The 11467-nt window shown below is 47.2% G+C and overlaps 1 long non-coding RNA gene across 1 annotated transcript; it reads left to right on the forward strand.

Annotated features, from left to right (window-relative positions):
* Nucleotides 1–8117: 8117 nt before the first annotated feature.
* LOC148652894 (uncharacterized) lies at nt 8118–10701 on the forward strand. The gene is made up of 2 exons (XR_015925102.1): nt 8118–8187; nt 9503–10701. It is a non-coding gene; the product is annotated as an uncharacterized LOC148652894 (long non-coding RNA).
* The last annotated feature ends 766 nt before the right edge of the window (nt 10702–11467 follow it).

Genomic DNA, 11467 nt, shown 5'->3' on the forward strand with positions numbered 1-11467 from the left:
GGGAGCACAAATGGCCCCAGTCTGGAGACAAACCCAGAAGCAACATGTTCCTCAAGGACCTTATTGGGTCCCCTCACAACACGCCTTCGCCACAGTTAACACAGCATTCTTGTGGTTCCTCTAGGGTTTCACCACGCTTATATCAATGTCAATGTATTGACTTTCATTGCTCATGGTTTCTGTCAGACTGTAACTATAGCTCTATAAGCATTATCATGATTTCACTGTGCTTTCCCTATTCTGTTTCACCATGGGAAACCACAGTAATCTATTATAAAGATACTGAAGTTCATCACATGTCTAGAAACGTTCATTTCTTTAGGGATGTTTATGGATTGCTCAACTGTTCCTACCCAAACAAAGAAGTGGGGAGTGTTAACTGCTTCCAGCTGTCCTTCCCTGTGGTCCAGCCATTGTCTTACACACTGTAAGGTGCCCTTGACTCATTTGCTGTGAGTGAAATGAGCTGCTAACTGGTCTGGCCTGTATTCATGTCAGGAGAACTACAGTCACGTTCAAGCCTGGTATGTTTGATTTCTCAGTGCACACTGCAGGTCTGCTATTTGCTGAATGCTCTCACAAAGTGGAAACAGAGAGTTAGGCCCACTCCAGGATGCCTGTTCATTACAGCTGGTATCATGGCCACTCAAGTGTGTCGACTTCAGCCCCTGTTCCAGTGATCTGATAACCTGATCTTTACTGTGCAGAAGGTTGCATACCAAGCCCCTGAAACAAAACAGCCACTGACACCCTATCCGCACTGTCTGTGGACTGCAGTGGCCCGACCCATGCAAAGAAAATAGAAATGTGCAATTGCACTTTCGCGGTCAGCCTGCTCGGACTCAACGCCCTCCATCCTAAAAGGGAAACGAGTATTAAACCTCCTGAAATATTTAATCATGATATTTTTAAAAAAACACTGTACCCTTTCTAAAACCATTGTTACAAAAAGTCAAGGAATGCATGGGCTTCGAATGAACTGTTGAGAACTTTTTAGGAGAGATATTTGACCTGTAAAAAGATTTCTCTTGCAAATACACATCGGTATTGATTTTAAACCCAAACTGAGTATCTGTGAGATGTGCCCTTGCACAAAAGCTTTGAACAGTTTGGTCTTTGCATTTCCTTCGGTCCATGCAGACGTTAGATACAAAGCATTTTTAGACATTAAATCACTGTTTGAGGTGAGAGCCAATTATAAGCGGTACGTTCAGAGAGTTATAAGTAAAAATCTGAATGGCTTTTTCTCACCACAATGGCAGGTGTTTGAATTTAAGTGAAGGGAAGCAATGGTTCAGTGAGAGTGACCAGGCTGAACTCTGCTTCCAGTATGTGACATTGACCTGGCAGACATCAGATACTGTGCATGTCAAAGTGATCTTTCAGCCACACTGTCAGTTCTGAGTCCTGTCACAACTTCTGCTCAGAACAGAAATTTGGATACGGCCCATTGGGTGAGATTACAATCTACATTTGCATGCAGAGAGATGTTTTAAAAAGGTGAGCTGTGGGAACAAAGGGCGCAGAGCATTCACCATTCTGTAGGATGTGATCTCTTGAGGCTGTGGCTGTTTTTGATGCATTTGAATGATGCTTAGATTTCAAATTTGTGATTCTGTTCACCCTAGGTCTCTGTTTTTGGATGCACAACCTCAAGAATTTCAATAATAAAAGCCTGTATAGTGCCTTGCATGTCTCTGTCTTTCACCACCAGTTTCCCAGACAGCTGTGTGGCTGTGGTGTGGCTGCCTCTGGGCTGGACGGCCTCCAGCCACCCCAGCAGGAGAGTTGGCACCATGTGACCGACCACGTTGCTTAGGACTCGTACTGTTCACAGGGATGTGTGCACAGGATTGTGAAGCAGATGGTTGCAGCCTTACAGAGAAAGGCAGGTTAAAAACAGAACCAGGACAGAGTGTGTTTGTAACATGTAAAGATATCCTTTCTTGTGTTTTATTTAATCATTATACCTAGCGAGCTTCTTGCTCCTTCTTGCTGTCGCAGTACAGAGAATAACCACCACAGTAGGTTTGGCACTGGAATCTGGCAACGTCTGGACAACCTGAGCCTTTTGTTTCTCAATGACCTTGGTAGAGAGATTCGCCTTCTGGTCGATGGTAGGTGTTCAGACCGAGGTCTGGTTGTCAGCATGTCGGCAGTGCCAGATGTTGAGGCCAAACTTCGACCCCTTGTCCCTGTAAGTCTCCTTGGATAAAAGCACCTGCAAAACGCTTTCAATGGGACAGCTTCAGCTCCACTCTCTACCTACAGAATTTATATAAAGGGGTTCTTCTTGTTGGCCATGACAGTGCACACTGCATTGTGCTGTTCCCCTAGCCCTGGGTCCCAGCACGGTCTGTCTGTCACAGGTCCACGATCTGCTCTCTTTCATCCACACGGAACTTACAGCTTTCTATGAATGAAACAGAGCATCTTGGCAGCTGTGATGCTGTGGGGAAGCCACAGAATTCATCTTGGTCTGTGTCTAACCCAACAGGCAACTCCCTGCAAAAACAAGCTGGATCTTAAAGACACACTTCCTTTGAGCATGCAGCTCCTTCGGAGAGGCCAGACTGGCTGGTCGCTCTGCTGCACTGCTGTCTGTGTCGACTGAGCGAATCTGGTCTGTGTGACTCACCCGTTCTAAAGGTAGTGTGTAATTTACATGTATTGAAGAGCCCATGGTGTATGTTAAAAATATGGAATGCATTGAATGTCCATTATACGCATTTAAAGCATACCAGCACAATTATAGGATCTTTCTGTAAAAATTATAGTTGAACTGTATTTATTGAAGTCTAATTAAAATGTCATTGAACCTGATTTAAAATGTGCATTATCCACTAAAAACTCCCTGTGTTCTGGGGGGTTCACTGGGAACACAGCATTTTCATCGGTCTGTAGTGGACCACACGAAAACAAAATCTCAGGAATTCTGGGTCACCATTCCAATCCTACAAATACACAGCAGAAGCCTTGCAGAAATCCCCCAGGAAAATGCAGGAATCAACTGCTAAAGGTGGAGCACTTCAGAAAGGCTCACAAAAGAGCGGAGAACGTTTGGGTCCGTTTATCACGTTTTACTCGTTTGTTTGCTCAATTTAGTCTGTTGGCCAACTTCTTATCATCAAACTTTCATGAGACTGAAATCTGGGAATTGCTCCTGCTCATTGCCAGAGGCTCGATGTGTTGGGCCACGGGCCTTGGACGCTGGGATTTTGGATGAAATGCTTTCAGTGTTCTCTCAGCTGTACTTGAACCCAGTATTACTGGGTGGAAGCCTGCAAAATAAACTCAGCAGTATCTATTTTAAATTCGCCTTACCCTGGAAAATGTTGAAAGAGTGTCTCTCTTTCTGTGTTGTGTATATATATAAAAAATATCTCACAGATCCATATTTTTTATTCTTATTCTGAGATCTCAAACCTTGGTATTCACACTGCAAACAGCAGGAGTTGTATTCTTGGCATCTCCTGGCTGTCAGTCATCTCTTCCTCAGATAAACGCCAAACAACAGCAGTTTCCTCAAAGAGAAGGAATGTTTCAAACACCTTTGTGTCGCATCTCTTAGGAGTCTCACCAATGCTGGGATTGTTCGGCTCTGTTCCTGCAACACTCACTTCCAAACATTCCTGTCCTGTCGCTGCCTTGAACCGAAGACAAAAAAGCAGACGCACAGCCTTCAAATTCACTTTCGTGTTTTGTTTTCCACAGTCTCTTCAGCTGGAAAGATCCCTATAAATAATCACTCTGCTCACCTGGAAGTAGACTGTAACGTGAAATGCAATGCCTATTTACAAAATGTCACTGTGGAACGTAATGATGTTTTAAATCAGCTGTATCTGAAGTTTAACAAATCTTTACAGCCACATTCCCCACCATAGACAAGAGATGACTGTTTCCCTGCAGAAATCGCAGCTCTGGCATGTTTTCCTGTAGTTGTGCATCTTCAATTGTTCCCCCTGAAGGTCTGTACAATACTGAAGAAGGACACTGGGGAGGCTACAAAGACATCAGTCCTGTTTTTACAGGACTGAGTACCATATTCACAAAATGCTTTCGGATGTGTGCTTTCATTATGCGAAAACAATTTAAAGTAAATCGCGCAAGACTCGTCACACGTGCCTCACATCATCAGGGCCGACACTGCACGCTTGTCTCAGTGGTCCATGAATATCTGAGTTTCTGAATTACATGCAGGGACATTAGAGGTGCTCTGTGGAGCAGCAGAAAAAACTCTCAAGTACAAGTTCAAGTACAAGTGAGGGTTTTCTGACTCTCAACCCCACTCCTGGCTTCAGGGTGCTACAGGCCTGCAGGGCTCAGAGGCGGCTGCAAAGCCACAGTGGAGACAGCGGCAGTCTGGACCTGTTGGGTCCGTTCTGAGTTCTGCTGGAAGGAAAGCAAAAACGAGCCTCTTCTCTGGGCCCAAGGAAGGAGAGCCAAGGGGAAAACCGGCTCGCCAGTGCGTTCCCGTTCCCTTCCCCGGACTGGAGCTGGGAAAACCTCCATCTCATGGAAGAGAGAGGAAGACCACAGCTCCAGGACTGAGGCGAAGCCACCCACCCCTCCCTGGCACCACGGGCATCCCCAAACCCCCAGCCGCGCTGGGCACCCGAGCGCAAGGGCCTGTGAGCCGCCCCGCGCCCCGGCAGTGCATTCCAGGACACCGCGGCGGCAGACACTGGGGCCGGCTCGTCCCCGTGGGGCTTCTCAGCAGGAGATTAGACCACTGCAGACCACAGCAGCCATACTTATAAGACAGTAGTGCATTGTGTCCGATGTTTGTCTAACGCGGCCTACACACTACTTTTACTAAATGGGCTCTGCAGGACAATGGTGTAGGCAATGTGTGGAATGCATTGTGGGATTGCAGCCCACAGACAAGACTCAACTTTCGTCGCCAGTCCCCCCGTTTGTTTTCCCTGTTCTGTACACAGATAACCAAAGCTCTCACCCAGCCCAGCAATTCTCAGGGACATCGTTTTCATTGCTTCTTCTTCTGCCTGTTTGTCTCTGGGCTGTGGGGGATGTGATTCGGGTGGGGGGGGGGAGCTGGGAAGAAGGGCCTGTTTGCAGTTTTACAGCGAAGCACATGTGTTTTTGGATCTCTGTATTTACATGTTTCCCATGGAAAGTGTGTGTGTGTGTGTTTTGGGGTGAGAGAAAAGGCCCATATGTTTCTTGTTTGGAGGGTTAGACGGCGCTGCTGTGCTCACTTCATCTGTTGCATCAGGAAACTCAGCTTTTTCTCATAATTATGATAAAATATTGGTTCTACAGTCCAAATGATAGGTTCTGGGAGAAAAAAAAAGAAAGGAAATCCAGCAATTTTCCAAGGGGGCTCTCACAGATCGAGAGTGAAGGAAAAGTGTTTCAAATTCCAGCTGCGCCTGATGTTAAAACCAGGGCTGAGGGGTGCTGTGAGAGGGTGTGTATTAAATTATTAAGATAACTGCATCGGAAAAAGTTTAATCAGCTCCACCAGACAGGGATTCTCTGCTGCTGGGTGAAGCGATTTGCACTCCATGGCCTCTTTTCGCTGTAACCGATACAGTGCGGGCTGTGCCTGCCCTGGGCACTGCAATGCAGTATCAAGCGCTGGGCTTTTTCTGCAATCCTAAACCGCAAGTGAAAGCCAACACCAGGTAGATGTTTGGCACACCTCACACCTCTGAGGAGGCCGCGCGAGCCAGTTAGTTCCCCTCTGGGGTAGTTGCTGCCTCACTGGGGCTGTAATCCGCTCTGTGAGGCTGCAGGGACGAGAGGGACGAGACGCAGTGTGGGCATTGTCTCTCTCGCCCCCGGAAGGAGAGAACACCTCCATGAAGCAAGATTAATGGCCCAGAGTGGGAAAGACCTGGAGACGGAAAAAACAGGGGAGAGGGAATGATATTGCAACAGTGATGTGACTCATTACTGGCCTCTTGTGCTTAGTTAGACTCACAGTGGTGAGTTTACCACAGTGAAGCGAAGAATGAAATAAAATACATGGGAAGGCACGGAGGGATGTGGTAAAGCACGGTACAATCCAGGGCAAACAGAGCTGTAAGGTGGTAAAAGCGCACTGGATTGAAGAGCTGTGGATCTCACCTGGAGGGAGGACAGAGGGATCCACGGCAGGTTTTCAGATATCCACCAGCTGTGGGTCCTGGAAGACTGGGGGGCAGGGGGGCAGGGGGGCTGGCATTAATAATTAACGTTCTCACGACTCGGACGAGCCAGGGCCTTTCATGCCAAAACCCCACTGAACTTCGGCGAGTGATTTTCATCTGAAGAAATTAAATTCCTACCCCCAATTTTGTTGACATATCTGGAGGAGAAAAACAGAGGAAAGCAGCTCCTTTGAAGTAACAAAGCCCCAAAAGCTACACTTTTTTCCCCGGTAGGATGTAGTAGAGGAGGTGCAGAGTCCCCCCCCACCTCCCCCCTGTGAAGCTCTTGCCCATAAGCTATCCATTTGAACTTCAATGGAGCTCAAGCTTCTTGTGAGCTCAGCAAACAGGGGTCTTCTTTAGGATACTGGAAGCAGAGGGGCATGATAGCTGTACCAGATCTGTTCTGCGGCCTACTGTGGTCTGATGATTCGAGTCATTGATGCAAACTGGTAGCAGGAGCACAAAGCACTGTGACAGAGAGAGAGGAGCGGCAGAGAGGAAAAGAAACAGGGTGGGAGCAGGAGAGAGCGAGACAGACAGACACCTGCTGTACAGAGCGCAGAGCTGCGCTTGCTGCGAACGGCTGGTTTTTGTTTTCGAGGCTTCGGATCGCCGTTCGCCAAAGGAACAACGGAAAAGCGGCTCTAAATGGAGCAATCAGATAGCTTTTCATTTGCACGCCCAAGTGTCTAGCTCAGTGACGATCGCACACCCCCCACCCCATGTGCCGCACTGGTCCTGCCGAGCTCCAGGGGACAGACGGGCAGTGAGGAGCAGCGCAGATCTGGACACAAGACGCAGCTCAGCTGCCAGCAGCTTCTACGTGGAGCGCACAAGGAAACTAAGAGGGGGCTGTGTTTCGTACTGGAAGTAGGAGGCACTTCTTTAAAAAAGGGAAAGTGTGTCTGGAACAGTTTGTTGAAGCTGATGCTGTAAACCTTCAAGAAACTGCCTGCAGAGATCTTTCAGCTCTGAGCGATCAGACAAGCTAGATGGACCAAATGGGTTCCCATCTCACGCATCCTTTTTGTACTTGATTTCTGCTTTTCTGGAGAAATTCATTCTGCGTATTCTGTTAATGCAACAAATGGTGATTCCGTTCCCTTCTCCGGGCTCTTTCGGGAATTTCACACGTGACTGGGAGGTCTGCAGATGGACGGAACACTTCCAGTTTCAAACTCTTCTCATCAGAACCCATTTTCTGCAGATCTGTGCCCATGGTCTGGGGCAAAAAAGGATCATGACAATTATCTTAAATTGCCCCCAGTGCAACCAGCTTGGCATAAACCAGTAATCCCAGTGTTGGCCCAGCGTTTATTACTGTAGATCAGTAACAGTCCGTGACTCTACACAGGAAGACGAGTCTGAAAGCTGAAAGAGACAATAGAATCAAAATGAACAGGGTTTTGCTTGCCTGAATGCTTTAAATTAGTGTTTTAAAATTTCAAAGCATTCAAAGCGTGTTAAATAGAAAAAAAAAACATAAATAAATCAAAGGAGCCCAGGCAGTTTTGGAAGTCAGAGCTCAGAAAAAAAATGAAGCATTAGAATACTGACGTTAGAGATGAGAGATAGTCACTTTGGTGTCACATCAAAGCCTCGCTTTAAGAAGGAGACAGCATCGTGTCGGGGAGATATGAAGAGTGGTGTGTCAGCAGTGACCCCAGACGCGGTGTCTGGGACCCTGCCAGGCTGGCGAGGTGCTCCTGCTCCTGACATGTAACCTGCAGGTCCCGGCTCCCTCACCCTCGCTGATTGTCTCTTTATTCCCCTGTTATGCCGGGAAGCATGGCCTTCTTTGAACGCCACCGTAGCTATAGAAACCGCTGAAGTTTCTCCACTTAATCTAAAGCTGTCAGAGTCTCCAAGCAGCGGGCGAGTCTTTGGTCATTAAAAACTAACACACACGCGTGCTCACGTTTGCTCTCCTGCACACACACACACTCTGACAGCCCAGAAGGAACTGGCTTCCTTGCACATGCATTGCTATGCTGTTCAGAATAGAACACTTGACTGAAAAGAGACAAAGGTAATTGCTAATCGCGTTTATTTCTGAGGGTTTTTGGCACCCTTTTGCACTTGGAGGAGGCTTGTGTTGGTTTTCTGCCCTGTAGGCAGGACCTGCTCCGAGGGGGAGAGACTCAGAGTGCACAGGGGGACATCTGAACAACCTCCTGCACTTGGTGCTGTCTCTCCTGGTGAGGGGGAGGGGGGCAGCCTGCCTTCCTGGAAATCAGATAGCGAACAGGCCGACATAACATTGCAACTGTGAAACAGGCTCTAGAACAGTTCAGGACTTTGAAGCTCGCTTGTATTTTAACTACTTGTTTAAATTATGCCAACGTATGGTGAGATCTCTGGGTGGAGTTTGTATGGCCCTGTTGTGAGTGTGTGCATGTCTATGTCTATGTCTATGTCTGTCTGCCCTGCAATGGACTGGCGTCCTGCCCCACCATGCGCTGCACTGGATGATGCAGTGAGAAGATGGATGGATGAATGAAGGGATGAAGAGATCTAAAATGTCAGTGCAGGCAGAGCTCAGGCAATGGCATGTGCACATTCTTTTGTGTCATGCAAGACTGTCTCTGCTAATGACACAAGGGTAACGTGGGCCTTGTGAGTTGTACTTATGAGTGTAATGCAATTTAATATGGCAAAGAGCATGACAGCAGTGAAGCCGTTAATTAATAAGGGTGAGGAGGGAGCTAGACCAGGGAACCTGCCTCCAATGGGATCTGGAAAGTCTGAATCTCTGTATAAGTGTTTTGTTAATAGTTTCAATTTTCGGGTCTTAAAGCTCAGAGCAGCAAGAATCTACTGTCCTATGAGCACTCTCTGGAATCTTATTCTTTCATTTAAATAGCCTTAAATAAATATGCTCAATCTACATTTTTCAACTGGCTTCATTTTTCCATTTATTTATTTTAAATGAGTATTATTAACTAGTCTTGCAGAAAGGTTTCATATGCTAATCCAGAGGAATCTGAGGTATTTTCATATAAGGCTTACTTACAGCCCATTCTTTAACAACTATTTGCCTCACAGTCTTAGTAAATGAGATCCATACCCCAGCTCCATCTCTGTAATAATTTTATTGGAATGAAAACCATTCCCTTTGATCCCAGACAGTTTTTTTGAATCTGCTGGTTGTGTATTCTAACATCAATGGAAATGTGGTTGCAAGCCTCCCCTTTCATTATTTTTCCTCGGAGATAAAAAGAATGAGAAGAAAGGCCTGGGCTTAAGAAATGAAGCAATGCTGGTTTTATATACAGTAATTTCTTTATCTGATTTCATCCTTCTTATTGAAATTGCTGAGATTTTCCCTTTTCTTTCTTTCCCAGTCGTATCTCTTCTGAATTTCTGGTCATGAAGAAAGAACCTTGGGCTGCCTGCGCCTTTAGTGCAGGGGGAGAGCAGGGACTTCAGAACAGCACCGGGCCCAGCGCTCTTTCTTATAGCCACGTCGAGTGTCCCCTGAACAAAGGTCTTCATGCACCCCCCAGCCATCCATGTCCTAACTGCCTTACCCAATACAAGGTCGGGGGGAGCCGGAGCCTGTCCCCGCAAGCCGTGGGTGCAAGGCAGGGCACACCCTGGCCCGGACCCCCGTCCCTCACGGGGCAGACCGCCACAAACACCGACACACGCACACACACACACGCGCCAGGGCCGCGTTTCCAGAAGCCAATGATCCCCTCATGAGTATGTCTCTGGACTGTGGGGAGGAAACCAATGCGAACGCATGAGCTCCACGCGGACAGCACCCCAGGAACTGAACCCAGGACCCCAGAGCTGTGAGGCCGCAACGCTGGCCACTGTGCTGCCCCCTTCCAGCTCACTCATTCGTACATTAAGAGTGTTTGCATACATACAAGAATCAAAAGCCTTCACTGTGAGATACATACAGTATGTACACCCATGTAAAGTTGGCTAAACCCCACTGATGCGCCCTAATAAGAAATATAGAAGAGAAGGAGCCATTCAACACATCTGGCTCAGATGTCTGCTAGTGTCCGGTGTCGGCTGCTACACTGATTCACGAAGCTGCAGCGCTGCAAATAATCTGAAGTGTAAACGCAAACCTCCCCATCTTTTAATGTGAATCGCCACACGACTGTGTGTTTTAATCACCTGAAGAACGAAAACAAGGCCTTCTCGGCTCACAAAAGGATCTATTGCGTGTTGTGTGTGTCGAGGTGTGATGGAGACACCCAGCCGTGCTCCCCATTCTGAGCTCGCTCTGGGCTTGCAGCGGTAGGACACGCACGTGCTTTGTGAAGATCTGCGTCCTCGGCTGCGGTATCCGGGCTGCTCGGCCCTGAGAGTGTATCTGAATGTGCTCGTATGTGAAATCTGCAGTCCCCTGTGGGTCTGTGGGGGGTGGGGACTGGGCTCTGCCCCAGCGCTGGATGATGTTGATTAAGATTTCCATTGGCTCTTGGGTCCAGGAAGCGATCCAAGCCCTCAGTCTAAACAGCTGTATTACCACATGTTTGTTTCATATTTATTCTAAATAAATAGAGAACTGTTTTCCCTTTAAGTTAGTCACTTTAAGTTCTTTTTTGCCCTAAAAAGTTAGTTGTTATTTCATCTTTTCAGTTTTGAAGTAAACATAACTGATGAAATTGCTCGGGAATCATTTGTTTCGTTTCGGAGCGTTTGTTTACAATCATCCCGGAATAAATCCAGAAGAAGCCACTGGCCACCAGCTGTGAATCGCACGGCTTGCTGGCCAGCAAGTCCTGCCCACTGGAAACCACCAATGGGATATCCGGGTGGAAAAAAGTCTGCTTTTACTCTGGGCCAGGGTGAGGTCTAGCCCAGAGTTTCAAACAGAAGATCAGAGAATTGCCCTGTCTCCTTCAAGGTCTGGGATGTTGACACTCAGACCTGTTCTGCTCGCCGGGCTGGAGCAGGGTGACTCACTCTGGAAGAAAAACAGGGCTGGATGAAAAGCACAGATCGGAATCGCACTGTTATTTTATTTATTTGTCAGGCACATTATTAACACTTGTGATTCATTATGCAATGTATCACACCCAGATGTAACCACCAGCTAATTTACACCAGCAGTCTCAGGTCTTGCAGGAGTAAGTAACTGAAGAGAGAGAATGTACAATAAACGCGCATCACCACAGTAAGAGCAGTGAAATACTCTGCCCAGCATCACGAGCTATAACACTGAGCCTGCCTGACCTTGTTAACAAAGTCACGCCTTAAATTTGTCACTTTCAAGAGATGGAGAAGGGTTTTCCACTGAGGCAGCATGTGAATGTACTAAATCAAGTAGGTTAGAGATGCTTTTG

The sequence above is a fragment of the Lepisosteus platostomus genome, chromosome 11, assembly GCF_059453375.1.
Source record: "Lepisosteus platostomus isolate fLepPlt1 chromosome 11, fLepPlt1.hap1, whole genome shotgun sequence".
Taxonomy (NCBI): Eukaryota; Metazoa; Chordata; class Actinopteri; order Semionotiformes; family Lepisosteidae; genus Lepisosteus; species Lepisosteus platostomus.